The sequence below is a fragment of the Drosophila yakuba genome, unplaced genomic scaffold (assembly GCF_016746365.2).
Source record: "Drosophila yakuba strain Tai18E2 unplaced genomic scaffold, Prin_Dyak_Tai18E2_2.1 Segkk50_quiver_pilon_scaf, whole genome shotgun sequence".
In the NCBI taxonomy this organism is placed as follows: Eukaryota; Metazoa; Arthropoda; class Insecta; order Diptera; family Drosophilidae; genus Drosophila; species Drosophila yakuba.
Window position 1 is genome coordinate 269,876 of NW_025048817.1, and position 18,596 is coordinate 288,471.

At 40.0% G+C, this 18,596-nt stretch overlaps 1 pseudogene; it reads left to right on the plus strand.

Moving 5' to 3' along the window:
- The window catches only part of LOC120320445, a 133,128-nt pseudogene that overhangs the window by 59,076 nt on the left and 55,456 nt on the right, over nucleotides 1-18,596 (plus strand).

Consider the following 18,596-nt stretch of genomic DNA (forward strand, 5'->3'; position numbering starts at 1 on the left):
CCAATATTTATACGAGAGAAAACCTCAAGTGCACTGGTTAACAAACTAGCTACGATCATCGGAGAAAACAAGTTCTACGTTATACCTCTTACCAAGGGAAACATACATGAAACGAAAGTGCAGACTCCGGATGAGTCTAGCCATCGATCAGTGACCAAGTACCTGGATGAAGCTGGAAAGAGTTACTATACCTACCAGCGTAAAAGTGCCAAAAGATTGCAGGTTGTCATTAAAGGAATTGAATAATCAGTGACCCCATCCGAAATTATCGAGGCACTAAAGGAGAAAAACCTTAAGGCAAAAACGGTGATCAACATTCTTAACAGGAAGAAAGAGCCGCAGCCACTCTTCAAAGTCGAACTGGAGCCATCGAGTCAAAAAATCAGCAAAAATGAAGTACATCCTATTCTTAAACTACAGTTTCTACTGCACCGCAGAATAAACATCGAAGAGCCACACAAGCGCAAGCAGCCTGTGCAGTGCACTAACGGCCACACCAAAGCGTACTGCACCCTAAAATCTATCTGCGTCATTTGCAGGGATGCTCACAGTACCGCAAACTGTCCTAAGAACAAGGATGACAGCTCAATTAAATTATGCAGCAACTGTTGCGAAAACCACACAGCCAACTGGCGAGGATGCATTGTTTACAAGGAACTTAAGAGTCGCCTAAACAAACGCGTGGCTTCAGCTCGTGATCGTACCATACCAGCAATTCACAAAGTAACGGAACCGACTACAACTTATATTCTTTCGTCTGGCAGATACCTAACAATGCCAAATTTTTCCTTTGCAAGTACACTAAAGTCAGAGTCAAATCAGCATACAACCCCATTCATGAAACATACAATCACGAGAACATGCAACAGCAGTCAATTGGAATTGAACCGATTGTGCTTTCGATGTAGCAAAGCATTAAAGACTTTATGGCATTCATGCAAGCAACTATGCAAGAGCTCGTTTCTTTAAAAAGCATAATCAGGCATGCTCCGGTAATCGTTATTTTTATTCGACTTCGATGTGGGCCAAATCTTTTGATTTCGTTTTTAGGTGCAAAATTTTTTCTATCGGAGTGTTTCGTTTCTCATCGCTTCTTGCTGCTCAAACAGCATATTTTTTTCTTTAGTCATAATTTAACAATGTGAAAAAATTAGAAAATCTAGAGCTGCCACCTTTTTCACAGTTCTAATTCCGATGTTCGCAATTACATTTTTACTGCACTTTGACCACTTAAGCAGTTAAATTAAATAGCATTTTATACAAACAATACTTTTGGCCCTGCTTTAAATTAATTAATAAATTCTTTTATATTTTATAATTATATTTACCTGCCTTTTTCGTTTCACCTTTTCGTTTCACCTGCCTACCGTTTCACGGTATGGCAACCTTCGCGATAGCTTTTGCCGGCGTACTTATCGACCCGTTGCCAAATCGAAAATTGTTGTTGCCGATGGCAACATTTTGTTTGTTAAATCTGAGCTAGGGTAAGAAATAAATTTCATAAAATACCTAAAAGGCAGAATGATCTTGTGGTGATGTACAATTAACATCAATATACCACTGAGTAAATTATTTTTTTCCCTTAGTAAATAATATCTGATTTGATATAAAAAAGACATTTACTTTTTATTTCGGCCAAACAAAAGTGTCCGTTTTACAAATCGAACAATTCTTACGAATTTGAAAACCGGAGAACAAATTTTTTGATTTTAAATCCAAATCGTAAGCATGCCTGAATGACTCCCTTAATAATAGCAACCTGGAACGCTACAAGCGTTTCGCGACACAAGCTTGCTTAGTTCTTAGCTGACAGAAACATTGATGTTATGCTACTCTCAGAGACTCATCTTACAGAAAAGAAACATTTTCAAATATCAGGATAACAATTTTACTTTACAAATCACCCGGAAGGCAAGGCCATGGAGGCACTGGCATACTAATCCGATCCCGAATTAAGCACCACTTTCTTAGTAATTGGCAAGAATACTGCCTACAAAAACCTCTATAAGCCTCCAACGCTATAACGGTGACCACATTCTGGCTGCTGTCTATTGCCCACCCCGCTTCACAATATCTGAGGACAAATTCACAACACTTTTCGACTCGCTTGATGAAAGGTTTGTTGCATCTAGCGATTGGAAAGCCAAGCACATGTACCGGGGATCTCGAATAGCGACTCCAAAAGGAAAACAGCTGTACAACGCAATTATTAAACCGGAAGGCAAGCTTAATTATGTTTCTCCGGGTGCGCCTACATACTGGCCAGGAGATCCTAAGAACCTTCCAGATTTGATTGACTTTGCCATCACTAAGAGGATATCCCAATCAATAATTACAGCTTACGCACTTGCAGAACTTTCATCTGATCACTGCCCTGTGCTCCTTCATCTTATGTACCAGCTGCAACACATCGAGCGGCCGTATAGGCTTACAAGCAGCAGGACTAGTGGGGAGAGGTACAAAAAATATGTTTGTTGCCATACCGACTTTTCAAGCCCCTTTGAAGTAGAGCAAGACATTGATCAGTTTGCTGGTGACCTAGAATCAACACTAGTTGCAGCAGCAAAAGCATCAACTTCACAAGGTACCCACTCATGCAGTATAAAGTTTAACATGACAAGTAGGGATACTGATTTGCTTGTGCTTGAAAAACGACGACTTCGAAGGGAGTGGCAGGAGCACAGATCACCTGGCGCAAAGAGTAGACTAAAAGCAGCTTCTCGCAGACTTACTAAAGCGCTTAAGAAAAAAGAAGCGGACGCACAACTGCGTTACGTCGAGAATCGCACGCCCACCAGCACAAAAAACGCATTGTGGAAAGCCCACAGGAATCTGCAGGTACCAGCAGAAACTGTCGTACCCCTCCGTAACTCTACCGGAAACTGGTCTCGTAGTGACATGGACAGAGCAAGAGTCTTCGCTGATCACCTCAAAAAGGTATTCCAACCAAATCCAGCCATTAACTCATTTATTCTCCCACCCTTAACTGCATCTGACTTAGCACCACAAGATCCCATAGAATTCCGGCCAAGCGAAATAACGAAAGTCATTAGAGAGCAACTGAAGACTGGAAAATCGCCTGGCTTCTATTTAATAACACCGAAAATGATCATCGAGCTTCCAATGTGTGCAGTTCTACAAATCTGCCTACTCTTCAACGCTATTACCAAAATCGAATACTTACCTCAAAAGTGGAAGAAATCAGTTATAGTTATGATCCCTAAGCCTGGGAAAGACAAAACACAGCCATCATCATACAGGCCAATAAGCCTACTTACTTGTCTCTCCAAGTTATTTGAAAAAGTACTGCTGCTACGAATCAGTCCCCACCTTAAAACACACGACACACTGCCATCGCACCAATTTGGTTTTCGGGCAAAACATGGAACTATTGAGCAGGTTAACCGCATCACAACGGAAATTCGCACTGCTTTTGAGCATCGTGAATATTGTACAGCTTTATTCTTAGACGTTGCACAAGCATTCGATAGGGTATGGTTGAATGGACCTATGTTTAAAATAACCAAACTGCTGCCTCAAAACTTACATAAGCTTCTAAAGTCTTACTTATACAAAGGAGTGTTCGCGGTTGGATGTAGTTCAAGCACTTCAAGCGATTGTACTATAGAAGCTGGAGTGCCCCAAGGAAGTGTATTAGGTCCAATTCTATACACCCTATACATCCTATTTTAAGTAAAAGGGAAGGTTGAATAAATAAGAAGAGAAAAAAAAAAACCAATTAATCCGAAAAACTTAGCCAAAGCGAGATAGCATCTATAGTAAAAGATCTTAAGCCCAAAAATCACCTGCACGACTTGGTGACACCAAAAATTATTAAAGAACTCCCACCGTGTGCGGTTCTCACCTTATGCAAACGCCTTCACGCTATTACGAAACTTATATACTATCCCCAAAGGTGGAAGAAGGCGGTCGTAGTGAGGATTCCCAAGCCAGGCAAAGACAAAACGCAAGCCTCATCCTACAGACAAATCAGTCTCCTATCATAAAACGATCGAACAGGTCAATCGCATCACAAACGAAATTCGTACTGCTTGTGAGTACCGGGAATACTGCTCAACTATAACCTTAGATGTCGCACAAGCATTTGTTCGAGTCTGGCTGAAAGGACTAATGTACACGATAACAAAACTTCTTCCCCAGAATACCCACAAAGTGTACGAATCTTATCTCTTCAAAAGAGTGATCAGGAATTCACACGACCGCGTTATCAATACTGAAGTCCCTCAAGGTAGTATGCTGGGCCCCGTTCTTTACACCCTATACACAGCAGACATGCCTACAAACTTTCAGCTCACAACCTCTACGTTTGCTGACGATACCGCAATACTCAGCCGATCTAAATGCACAGCAAAGGCAACAGAAAAACTTGACTGTCATCTTAAAATAGTGGAAAGATGATTTGCGGACTGGCGCATTAAGATAAACGAGACCAAAAGCAGACATGTAACATTCGCACTGAATAGACAAACCTGCCCACCATGTACTCCAAACAATACATTCATCCCACAATCAGACGTATGTAGTAATATATCTCACCTAGATAGACGCAGTGACATATAGAATCTAAAAGGACTAAAATCGTCTCGCAAAGTCGCTTACGCGTGTATGGAGTCAGATTAGACTGAAGCGCAAAAATTCTTCAGCCCAGCAAAGAAATCCTAGTGCCGTTTTTAACTAATACAATTATTTCAAATTATAAATTATATAAAGATAGAAGATAGAAGATAGAAAGATCTAAATAATTATTGTTTGTCCCACAATAAGAGATGATCCTATAATAAACGCAAAAAGTTTGAAAAAAAAGTAAATAGAATTTCTTCTCATAGCTTGGTATTGGTTACAGGGAATTTTACAATATAGATTAACATTCTGTTATGTGTATGGCTTCGTCAAAATCTGTCAAAGGTAATTGATTCTGATATAATATTTATTTTAACTTCATTGATCTCGTGGTCTTTAAGGGTTGCTAATGTCTGTTTTTGCTCGCTGTATGGCCTGATTAAGATCAAGAATTTCCTCTTCCAGCATTTTAATATGAAACATTAATGTAGTATTAGTATCCCTTTGAACGTCTCCTTCATAATTAAGGCTGTTTATTAAATTTCTATTGTCTAGAGAGATTTTATTTATTTTGTTAATGAGAGGTCTTTTAAGAATAACCTGGTTATTGATGTTGGTTGAAGGTGAATTTATTTTTTCTTAAATAGTTTAAAACTCTCTGCTATCTGGAAATCCACCCAACCATTGCCAAGCACTACCTTTTAGATCTATATGTTGTCTTAAAACTCCCCACAAATTCGGGTGCAGGAGATCGGCCTAGCAACCGAGAAGACGGCTGGGATGCGAGAGGAATTAAGGGCGGTCAGGTCAGACGCTAAATAATGGACCTTGGACTGGACCCCAACAAAGCGAAGAAGCCGTTAACTAACGGTACCGCGCTGGATCTTGGACTCGAATCGGTCAAGGGCACAGAGGTCGAACGATAACGGAGTGGACTTTGGACAAGCGCAAAGGGACACGAGTTGGAAATAACGGGATCCCCGCGCCTATAAAAAGGCGACGCAGTCGCGTCTTGAGGCAGTCGGTTAAGACTAACAGGCGTAAGTCATACGAGCAAGCGGAAAGCGCGGGCGCGAGTCGCGCAGTCAGAAAACAGGCGTGCGGCTGGACAGTCGGAGCAGACTCAGAAGGTGCGGACACAGTCGAGCCCGCAGGTTGGTCCTTTGGCAAGGGCGACGAGTGCCTATATTACGCATGAAGGGACGGTGGAGTCGACCAAGGTGGTTCGGTAAGAAGCTCTGGCTGATCTCACGGATGATACACCCTGTCCCTTAACATCCTAAGCCCCAGTCGAGCCGGCTCGGATACGCCGTCGAGAGCGACGCGAAGAAGGACGACAAAGGAGCGACGACGCGCATCACAGCGAGGATCACAGGATTCTCTTTATCAAGCGTCACTGAATAAAGGTCGTTAAAAGCTGAATGCTCCCTCGACCTATGCGACGCAGCTGACAGAGACCCATGGAAAGTGCCTTGGTGGTCAAGAAGGCATATACGAGGGCCCCTACGCCCCTCGACCCTGTGAAGTTCGGCAGCATAGTGGAGCATCGGTTTCCCAGGATGGACAGTTTACGCCCCCGCGACTCAGCCGCAGAGGGCCGAGACGAAGCAGACGCCACGGTCAGCAGCGAGGAGATACTGGAGTTGGCGAAACGGCTGAAGGACGGCAAGGCATCCGGGCCCGACGGCAATCCCAACAGGGCGCTTTGCTTAGCTCTCTTCCTTCAGCCAGCCATCTTTGCGAAGGCGTTCACCAAGTTCCTAAACGAAGTCGTCTCCCCAAACCAGTGAAAGATCCCAAAACTGCTGCTTCTCCCTAAGCCACAAAAGCCACCCGAGGAGCCTTCATCGTTCCGGTCGATATCCTCGTCGATATCCTCGTCGACGGAGCCGGTTTCTCTTGAAGAAGCTGGTATGCGCTCGGCTGGAGAGGCCAACGCTTCATGATGTTCTTGATTTGCCTACCCACTGTTTATACCCGTTACTCGTATAGTAAAAGGGTATACTAGATTCGTTGAAAAGTATGTAACAGGCAGAAAGAAGGAAGCGTTTCCGACCACATAAAGTATATATATTCTTGATCACAATCAATAGCCGAGTCGATCTGGCCATGTCCGTCTGTCCGTCTGTCTGTCCGTGCGTATGAACGTCGAGATCTCAGGAACGACAAAAGCTTGAAAGTTGAGATTAGGCATACAGACTCTAGAGACATAGAAGCAGCGCAAGTTTGTCGATTCATGTTGCCACGCCCACTCTAACACCTACAAACCGCCGAAAACTGTGTGTTGAAGACTCTCCTTCGCACTTCCACTAGCTGAGTAACGGGTATCAGATAGTCGGGGAACCCGACTACAGCGTTCTCTCTTGTTTTGTTTATTTTTATTTCCTATATTTTTATAGTAATAAGCAGTATTTTACAAATTAGACAAATCAACGAATTTAAAAAAAAAATGGGTTACCACGGACCGGAAGGAGGTTTGGTTTTTTTGCGAATCACAAAAGAATTTCTTTTCCCAAAGCCAGTTGTTGGAAATTGGAAATACAACGCCTAAAACGGATCAGGAAGCGGATAAAATATTTAAAAAGTTACACTTCGGGCTCTGACGGCGTTCCTGGTTGTGTGTTTTGGTATTCGTATATAACGGTGTAACCATTTGCTTAATTTATTTAACATTTATTTGTCTTCTTTATATTATGTCGTAATGTATTACGATTTCAAACGTTTGGATGGAATGGTTTTTATGGCGGGGGGCCCTGTTACCTCAATAACGCGTCGACGAACGGATGAATATATAATACTTTTGCACCAAATCACCGATACCTTAAGATCTGTATAACACGTGTAAGGGGTTTGGGCAGAATAAAAACAGTGTCCCGTCCTATCTACAGACACTCACACACAAACTAAATTATAAAATTAAATTATAAAACATCGTTATGCAGCTGCCAAAATGCGGAGCATTTCGAGGAGTGTTCTGGTGGATAGTCTTGGTAAAAATGGGGGTGGATACGTAAATGCACGGCCAAGAGCTAAGCAAGACAGTCATCGAGAATCAGTGAACAAAGAGACTCAACCGTGAAAGTCCACAAGATCGCTATGGTGAGATCTTCGGGTTATGTCGAGATCATGCAAGTTACCGAATAATTACAGGTATATGAGGTCTTTAAAGGCAGAACGCGGCTAGTTTGAGACTCCTTGATGCAACACTAATTGAGATAAGACCCAGGCATTCACACGGGGAGTCTGATAGTGACTTGACAGCCGAACTTAGCCTCAGTTTGTATATTTGGGAGGATCGTGCCGAAGAGCGATCGACTGCTACATGGACTTCGTGGCGTAAGTCTGGACCGGTGGGAACTGAACAGGCATCTAGCGGAAATGGCCGGTCAGGGCAAGGGATTGGCGAATGCCGGAAACGGCCGGGAGGACAGGGGAAGCCGGTTGCGGAGAGTCCTTGAGTCTAGCACCTGTTCACCCTTGTCTGACAACTAAGCCTTTAAGCCTCAACAGCCAAATTCCTTGATACCAGTTACGAGTGTATGTGAAATTAACATGAAAAACCAAGCAGAAGAGGATGCCACATCAAACAAGATATCCTAGTTGTATCAAAACCAAGAATAAAGACCATTGAAACTATCCAAAAGAGCACTTTTTAGAAGGAACACTAAGCTATCTGAGCGTATTTCGTAGTGAGAGTTTTTAGTTCTATAAAGAAAGAACTCGCAGAAATAGGACTTCAAAAAAGGGAAAACTACTTTTTCACCATTTTTATACCTCTTTCCCGTAGAGAAGCCGTTTAGAACTGGCATTGTCCGTCCGTCTGAGTGTTAAGAGTATTCAGACTCCAGACACATAGACGCAGCAAGTTGACCCATATCTCTCGATTTGCAAAAAAACTTTTTGCACGCCCACAATACGGCAAAAACTGTGTGTTGAAATTTCTCCTTCGCCCTTTCACTAGCTGAGTACGGCTATCAGATGGTCGGGTAACTCGATTATAGCGTTCTCTCTTGTTAATTGCCGATAACAGGCTAGCGGGCAAAGTATTTCTTAAATCCATGGGCTTATGTAAATTTAACATTTTCAAATGCGAGTATCTAATTAATTTGTTGAGTTTTTTAAACCGAAATATAATCAAACGAATGGAATATTCATATCTCATATAATTACCGTATATTTACAAGTATAATTAATCTTCTTGTCATTTTTTTTTTCTAGCGATAAATTTACTAGGTTTTGCCAGTGGAAAAACTTAGAACTAAACATACAAGTAAGTATTTTAGACATTGCTAAATTCATATTAATCCAAACCTTGCAGAGGTTATACTAAATGAAGACCCTGTGAAATATTTACATTCTTGATCTGCAACATCAGTATAATTAGCCTGTTGTTTGCCTGTCCGTGCTTGCGCAAATTTGCTTCTTATTGCAAACAAGAATCCTGAAAATATTATGAAACTATAGTTATAAGATGGATCATGATAAAGTTGAAGTAAGAATATACATTAAAACAACATGCTTGTCCGTGCTTGCGCAAATTTGCTTCTTATTGCAAACAAGAAAACTGAAAATATTTTGAAATTATAGTTATAAGATGAATCATGACAAAGCTGAAGTAAGAATATACATTAAATCAACATGAAAAAAACTCCCAGCTCTTTGAAATTTTTTGAAGCTGCCTTCCTAAGCCCCTGATTACAGTGCTGTAATGCGTTGAAATATATTCAAGCTCAAAGTTCCTTAGTGTAATCAATTTCGATAAATATTATACACACTATTTACACATTGTTTGATGTGTACCGCCAATTAAACTGATTACACATCCATTTTGTTTTAAAATATATTAACATTTGATGACTGCCAACTTCAGATCTTCTGGCCTCTCTCTTAAAGAACATTTAAGTTAGCTGTTTATTTATTAACAGACTCGCAGATAATCCAAACGACAAAGACATGCTGACTGCTGGAGGAATCTTAACAATAAAAAGATGCCCGACATATTAGAATAGTCGCAAAGTCCACTTGCGAGGAAGCTGACATAGTTTATTTTTAAGATAATTATTAAAAATTACTCTATTTTTATTTTTTAACTAGAGGGCTCGCTATTGTGCGCGTTGCCAACAGATTCAATTCAGTATCACGAATATGAGTTGAGTAAATTGAAGGAGCGTTATTATGTATGTATGACAAAGAACGCAATATAAATTACTGCTTCGTTCCCGGGAACAAAACAACACCAACATTCGCGACTTTGCTCGCACGGGAGCGACAACAAAAATAAATGCCATAGCTCTCTTTGCAGTCGAGTCTAACTGTTTTTTTCTGGCTCTCTTTCAGTCGCTAAAATTGTGTATGTATGCGTACACACGCATTAAACGTTTTTAATGCTTGCTTAGCGAGCTTACATTTAATGCAATTTTAATTTATGTTTTTTATTTTTAAAAATAAGTTGCAGGTGGAATTAGAAAATTAAAATACCCATACGAATCTGGAAATTTGTTTTCTGATTTTTAAAAAAAAACTTCAAGACTCTAAGACATGTGGTTTGGCCATGGCTGTGATATATCAGTCAGTCAGTGAGGAGAAAGAATTTTATATATATAGATTAGCCGAAAAACTGTTTGCCACAACAATTGTTTCGCCAGCCAACCGTCCAAAACTGTATCGTCCACACGTCCATCAACACGCCAGAAAAATGTGAAAATGTCTCGTTTGCAGTAACGGGTATTTGATAGTCGGGGAACTCGACTATAGTAGCATTCTCTTGTTTAATAATTATTCTATGGTTGACTGATAATCAGTCTGGTGTATCGACATAGCGATTAAGGCGACCCTAATTTTGTTGCAATTGACAAGGGATTAATTTTTTAAATTGTTTCGGAAAAGCACTGTACTATGCAATACCACGAAAATATCGAGCCTACTTTCTTTTTAAAGGAGCGGAACATTGATTGACATATAAGTAAGCACTGTTATAAACGGAACGAGACGAGGTGGTGGAGTCAAAAGGTCTCAAGCAGGAAGCTGGTCAGCCAAGCGAAATTCGCTGGCGAGCGTAGTAACGTCTCCGCTCCTCTAGGTAGCGCAAGTGTGCTCCAAAGCAGCAGTTGTTTAAACTTAGTGTAGAAGCTATATACCGACTGTGGACGTTAAAAGCAGCATGCAGCTTTTGTACGATGTCGGGCTATGCGGCTCATGTAATAATAGGTTGAATCCAAATGTGGAGCTCTGGAATCTATAATTGACTGACTTTTGGTGATCACAAGGTGGTGCTCTGTAGCTGAGTAGCTAATGGCGCATTGCTTTTCATACAATCCCTAAAGGAGCAATACTCCAAGCGAACCGTGTCAGGAAATGCGACTACTGCTTTCCGGAAATTGGATGGAATATGTAGCTTAAAACCTTGACTAGAATCTTCATAGATCAACGCATCGAAGCCTGGTATAGACTATCTATCTTTTAGGCTGAGGTCTAGGCACTCTTGATAGCTGATCTTGGGTTGGAAACTCTTTCAAACGGTATATAATTTTTGTGACTCTGCAAGAGTACACTATCAGAGTATCTAGAGTGTATTGTTTTGTATATTGCCTAATAAGGGAATATTGTTACTTGTTCTCCAACTTAATTCTATGCTACGTATCCGTCACTTCCTCTCTTAATGGAAGTGCGCTGTGATATCGATGATACGAAAGCTTGGGAAACCGGAGAATCTCGTCGAGTCATACCGACCAATAAGCTTAGTAGTTTTGTACTCTTTTCATTTTAGATATTCAGTGTCTTAACAAATCGGGCATCATGTCGAATCAAGGCGTCAAGGTTGGCTCAGGAATTTGTGGACTCGTACGGCAAGCGGACAAACAGATGAAACATTTCTATAAATAGAATCAAGTTGCAAGACAGTAACTTCTCAATGAGACAAAATCATTCCTGGGCCTAGCGGCCCACAATCTTCCCAGATTCAGATATTAGGTTTGATCCTGTAAAAGAGACTTACCTGGAAACAGCATAAACCGAACATAAAGTCCACATGTGGCGCTAAACTTAGGAAGCTGAACAGGCTGCTTAAGCAACCAGCAAGCAAGTGTTGCTATTCAAACGATTGTTGTCCCCAATGACCTACTGCATAAGATATAGGGCAAGGGTTCCGGCGCGAATGTCATAAAGTGCAGAGTCTAAAACCGAAAGCAGGGGCTGATAACAGATTAACCGTCACTTGAGACAATACAACGAGGGCTTTTTCAATTGTTATAAAAATGTACTGTACTAGAAACTACTGTTCTGTTTTGTATTCATATTATTTCATATATATATTACTAAACGTATTATAGGCATTTGTATGGTTGATAAAATTATAATAATAATAACAAATCAAGAAAGAACATTATAGTCGAGTAGCAGCTTTGGGATTGGTTTGTAGGCGTAGCAGCTTGGGTTGGTTTGCGGACGTTAGAGTGCGCGTGGAACATGGGTCAACTGGCGCTGCGACTATGACTCTGTAGTCTGTATGCATAATCTCAACTTTCAAGCTTTTATAGTGCCTGAGATCTAGACGTTCATTCGGACAGACGGATATGGCCAGATGGACTATTGATTCTGATCAGAATATATATACTTTATATGGTGCAAAACATACATCGAATATAGTATACCCTTTTACTCTACGTGTAACGGGTATAAAAAGAGGTACATTTCCTTTTAGTTACATCGGTATTTTAAAATTCATGTTTTTTTTGTTACTTAAATTAATTGATGGGTTTTGAAAATAAAATTGTCACGAGACAAAATTAAATCCACTAACATCCGAAGCGATGAGACCTCGACGCGTTGGGTCTTGGTGTTGCTATGCTGATGGAAACCGAACAAAAACGTAATATACACAAACAAAGAAAAACACACTATGTAAAGGTCGTCTATTCAATATTAAATATATATATATACATATACATATATATATATATTTATATATATATATATATATATACATATATATACATATATATATATATCTGTATATGTGCGTTTTTATGAATGCTTTTCTGCGTGACTCTTCGGCCGCTATCTGGTGGCAAGATTACTTGAATTTTGCACTTGTTTGGAAAGTCAGTGCTGTTACTTTGTCTTTGCTGGTCTCGCTTGTAGATCCTTTCAGATCCTTTGTATAGTGCCAGAAGCACTAACATACACTCAAGTGTATGTTCCACACCTAGTATCTAATCTTTTTGGTCGATGACTTCCACAGTGTTGATCATCGAATATAGTATACCCTTTTCATGTTCTTTTGTTACTTAAATTAATTGATGGGTTTGAAAGTACGTAGTAATCATACCGCACTATTCGATTTTTTGATATCGACTGTAGATGTTTTTGTTTGACTTCATTTGAAGATGGTATCAAAATGTTTTATGTGTCACTTTTGTGAAATTTAGTTGAGGGGTGCCTAAGCAAAGGCATAATATACTCCTCTAGTCTCTTGCAAGACATTAATCCCGTGGTCCACTATTGAAAACAGTCTTACATGAGGGCCTATGTGCCCCGTTTGTGCTCTGTATTTCGGACGGTATCCTTCAACTCAGCCCAGTTTTATACCTGGTTACTATATCAATAAATTGGCAAACGACATCCACGAGTAACTGGGAAGGATTAAAGGACAGCGACCCCCAGCATGTAAGCTTTACTTGCCCAATGGTCAGTGGCGGCCATAAAGTTTACTGGGAGGACACCCGAAGACCCCAGGACATAAATACTTTAAGTAAGCTTTATGTCATATCAAATACTGCACTTAGAAGCAACCTTAGCAGGTTTGTCTACGACAAATAAGAGAAGGATTGGCTGTTTATATAACGGTCTAACTAAATATCTATGCGATAAGATCAATATTAGATATATAAAGATGAAATGTATTATGCAAATAACATGTTTGTTATAGCTGTGATCACAGTTAACATTTTAACAGATTGATTTTTTCTTTTGTGAGGGTATACTAAATTCGTTGAAAAGTATGTAACAGGCAGAAGAAGCGTTCGACCATATAAAGTATAAATATTCTCGATCAGGATCTTTTTTGTTAGTATGTAATTCTATCAATCTGCAGAAAAACGTTTTGCCACGCCCACTCTAACGCCCACAACCGCCAAAACTGTCAGTAGTGAAGAGTCTCGTTCGCACTTTCACTAGCTGAGTAAAGTCGACTATAGCGTTTCTCCTTGTTTTATTTACGTTATGCTACCAATTAAATGGCTTGAAAACGAAGGAACTAACAGTGGCAACGAACATAACATAGAAACATAACAATGATAATTACAACTTTTAAGAATAATAAGATTAGGTAATAGTTTTGGCTACTGTGCTACCTCGCGTCTTTTTGTCCTCGTGTCGCTTAGTTGTCAGCTTACCCGTGAACGCTAGTGGTTGATGTGGGCCTAAGCCGATCGTTGTAGCGAATTTAATGGCAATTGATCTGATCCTTAGCTGTGGGATGTTTCTCGCATACCAGAGCGCATTGGTGATTGTGCGCAACGCGTGGTTTTGGACCCTTTGGAGTCTTATTATGTTAGAGTCCGACAGAGTCCAAAGAAGGGCCACTATCGCTCTGCAGAGCAACGCTTTTACATGTATGCTTTATGGACTTATTACCATTAATGAATATGTTTCATCTGCTAGACCATTCGCTATAAAGGCCGAAAAAGTTTTGGGTTTTTCTTAGACGCTTCGAATCGACACGGCGAGCTTGCCATAATACTCTACGTCGCCAGCATACGTTGCCAGGAGGGTAACTGTATCTCTGGGATATGGCAGGTCAGAGGTATAAAGGATGTATAAAACAGACCCAACACACTATTATGCAAAACGCCAGCTCGACTGCATCTGATGGCTTCTTCTCTCACATTGACCATGAATTTTCGCCTTAGCAGATAAGACTTTTGAGGAGATATTACGCAGTTTCTTTTACGCCTAGGAGAGATTTAACATATTGACAATTTTTTAAATGTCTCTAAAATATTGATGTTAGTTTGTTGGCTTAGTTGCCTGGCATACAGTACATACAGTGTGCCCTCGGTCTTCGTAACTAGAATACTGTAGCATAAGAGATCTACAGTCTTAACGACAGCCTCTATGAATGCAATGAAGTAGCTTGTCTTTGTATTTTTAATTATTAGATTATTAATGTATTACTGCGACTACACATTCTCCCGTGCGTTGCCATCTGTTACGTCGGCGTATTAGTGCCCGTGTACTGGGTAAGGACTTAGGCCAAGGGAGGGGCATTCAATTTTCCAGCACCAGGTTGCCAGTGCTCGTCGATTTAACGAGAAAATATTAGATGTGCCTGTAGAAGATCGTACCGTACGTCAGTCAGCAGTCTTCTCTGCTGAGCTTAGCTGTAGCTTGATCGTAAAACGATCGGGCAATGTTTCGGCCACATTCCCTCCCTTCATGCGTCCGCATGCCTGATGGATCGTCGTGGGCCGGGCAATACGTTCTCCTTTTGCCAAGGTTGTCCGTCAAACTTTATGTCATCTTTTCTGACCTACTCCACTTCTTGCGTCGGCACAACTTTTGTAAATGTTTACCTACTCATTTTATTGTAGTTAAATAAATAGCGAAACTTAATTGATTAATAAATTATTGGCTAGTGCCATGTGTACATACATAAATTAAAGGCTAGCATACAAAGATTATGAGAAGTTGACTATAACTGTTTTTAGCAGGGAATAAAATTGTTGGCTATTCACGACTACAAACTTCGCTCTGACGGCTCTGACGCTCTGACGGCATATCAAAAACAAGGTATATACTCGCCGCTGAAAGGTTTTTTATTTAAACAATATTGAAAATTTAATTTCTATGAATGAAATATATTGCCTGGAAAAGTTTAACAATAAATGTTTAGTGTTTTTCTGCGTCACTCTTGGGCCGCTATCTGGTTCTGAGATTACTTGAATTTTGCACTTGTTTGAAAAGTCAGTGCTGTTACTTTGTCTTTGCTGGTCCCGCTTGTAGATCCTTTCAGATCCTTTGTATAGTGCCAGAAACACTAACATCACGATGAACTCAAGGTGTGTTGCACACCTATTTTGTAATCTTTGTGGTCAATGACTTCCACAGTGTTGATCACGTTGTTTTCACGTTGTTTTCTCTCCTCTCGGCATTTTTCTTTTGTACAAGGTTCTTGGCGTTTAAGACAGTCTTCACTTGAGAATGGAATCTCGAAAAGGGAATCTCGAGGATGGATTCTCGAGAAGGAAATCTCGAGAATGACTCTCGAGTATTGACTACTTTTTCGGTGGGCTAAGGTCTTTTTATACCAGCTTAGATCTTTTTCTGAGCTACTCCGGACAGCGGTCTTTATCATAGTCTTTGTTGGGTCATGCAGCAGCCAAACTGTGCAGTAGACTAATTTTATATCTAATATTGTAAGCCGAAATAGTCATTAATAGCAGTTGCATCGCACTCTCTCTCTTCTTCTTATCTACTCTCTCTTTGTTATCTACCTTATTTAAGCTGAGGCGCTGCATATCGACTGTCTGTCCCGCCAATTGTCACTTCTTCGTTTTTTTTTACAAAGACTCAACTGTGAATTCGATATAGCTCTTGGTCGGCCCTAGCTGCCAGTATAATCGGCTATTTGTTATTCCAACAGCTATTGAAAAAGCTCAATACTAAACAGTCCTGTTTTCCCTATTTCCCCTATTTTGGGAGTCAATACCCTTTCGGTGAACTGTGCCTGTAACTGGAGTAGGATTTCTCTATAACCTATTGCGGCCGGTGAACTGGTAATGCGGACACTCGTTTATTGTCGACGTGCATTTTTTTGTCGCGTTCCATCTGACTCGACGAGATGGTAGTACCCCTTCACAGTCTTTAGATTCTGGTTGGTTTTATATGTAAATCTTCAAGTCTTATGATCATAAAAAGGGTGTACGTAACACATTATCACATGTTGAATGCAGACCTGCGTTGGAAAGGTACAGTGATTATTCAGATGCATTTTCCCATAATTCCATTCGACACATGCCATAATCAAAATAAGTGATATTGCTAACGCCGTAGCCGCTATAGTATAGTTGGTTGTGATTGGGTTGACCACTTTGATTCCTTTAGTTCGATGCCTTATTGAAGAAGATGTAGCTCGTCCGATTTAGAGAACTGTGTGTACTTTCTCACATAGTTTGTGAGATGGCAAAACTCATGTAAGTTAAATTACTGGTACTATAGTTCAAGAAGGTGCAGTGCACTTATCAGAGTTGATAACAAACCTGTTCCTGGGTCTCCATGGGTCTCAACATTTACTTTTCACAAAGTAGATGTATTTCAATTGAATGACATAACAAAGCACTTAATTTATTAAGTATATTCGCACTATAATTCATTATTGGATAGCAGTACACATTGCATAAACTCGTCCTGAGTAAGTCCCCAAATTGATCTCTATTAGGGTCTTAAGTATGAATCGATTATAGCAGAGGTACTGTAATTTGAATATTGTATGACCGAATGTTGTGGTGCCCTCAGAATGCATGATCTGTACAGTTGAATAGGAATTTTCCGATTAGATCGGCAACATTTGCTTCGACTTTGCTTTGATCCTAAATTTGTTGTAATGAATTTTTTAGTAGAGTTAAGAATAATTGATTGCTTTTAAATACCATCATTAATGCCTTCTTATTCAACCTGACTTAATTTATGACCTTGATAATATCCTCCACATATTTGAGTCATGCTCGCCAAATACAGAGTTATGATCGTCAGCCAAATTGGGAGTACTGACACTTAACTTTTCTCTTTTGTTGGGATTTCTTTTGTAACCGGTGCTTATAAAATAAGCTGGATAGTTCTGTTCAAAAGCTAAATTATTTACTAGTCGTTTAAATATGTCTAATGAAGTTTTAACGTTATTACTCGTACGGAGTCTTCCTACCTCTCGATCATGTGCTTAATTCATCATCACCTTCAGTTGTCTTTCTTTAGTATACTCGCCGTCATGTTTTGACGGTTTGAGTCATATTTTACCATTTGTTTCGCACTTGCAGCTCCTGAAGATTTTCAATGGACCACTGCTTACAGAATACGTGACTGGACGCCAATTTCAGCGTTTTTTTCTACCAATTTTCTCTAATTGCTGGGTGCAATCCCGCTTGATAGAACATCCGCTGAATTGCATTCTGATAATACATGGCGCATTGAGATCGCTCTGAAATTGCTTCGATTTCTGTTAGCAGGTGTAAATCATTCCCCACTCTGTACGTTAGTTCAGCGCTCGTGAATTAGAACAAAGCAACCGGACTGAAATTTAATTTATTTTGTACTACTTGCATGCACTGTTATCCTTACGTTCGCTCGGATGAATAGACGAATGTGTGTATTTCTTGATTGAGTGGAACTTTTCCATCAAATATGTGCCTGCGATTTTGCATTGTAATTAAAGGATTGCGATTAGCGTGGAAGCTCATCGTCCCAAGCTAAGTTCTATACCTTCACACAGGAGGCGAATTGTCCTAATACATCATATATACAGCTGCGAAAAAAAAATAGCACCACTTGCCAGTAAACTTTGAATAAGTCTCCTACCTACAATTTTGGGTTTAAAAGGATCTGAAATACCTTTTAGAAAGGTTAAACAATTCACTTTTTAGGAAATAAAAAAAATCACAATTGTTCTATGAATTCTTAACTTATTTAAGGAACTTTATGAAAAATGACAAAACGGCGAAAAAATAATAGCACACTTCATAAAAAATGCTTTAAACATAAATATAAACTTAACAGTAACAAATTCATTAATAACAAGTGATTGTATATTAAACTACGCCGATCCAATTAATTTAGTGTTTGGTAGTGTATCCTTTATTACCAATAACAGCTGCGCAAGCTTTGGCATGGAGTCAACCAGGTCTGGCACCGTTTTGGGGTTATATTGCTCCAGGACTCCTTAATCACGGTCCATAGGCTTTCGTTATTAGTTGGCTTAAAAAGCTGCAACTGCCTTTTTAATATTCGACCAAAGGTTTTCGATG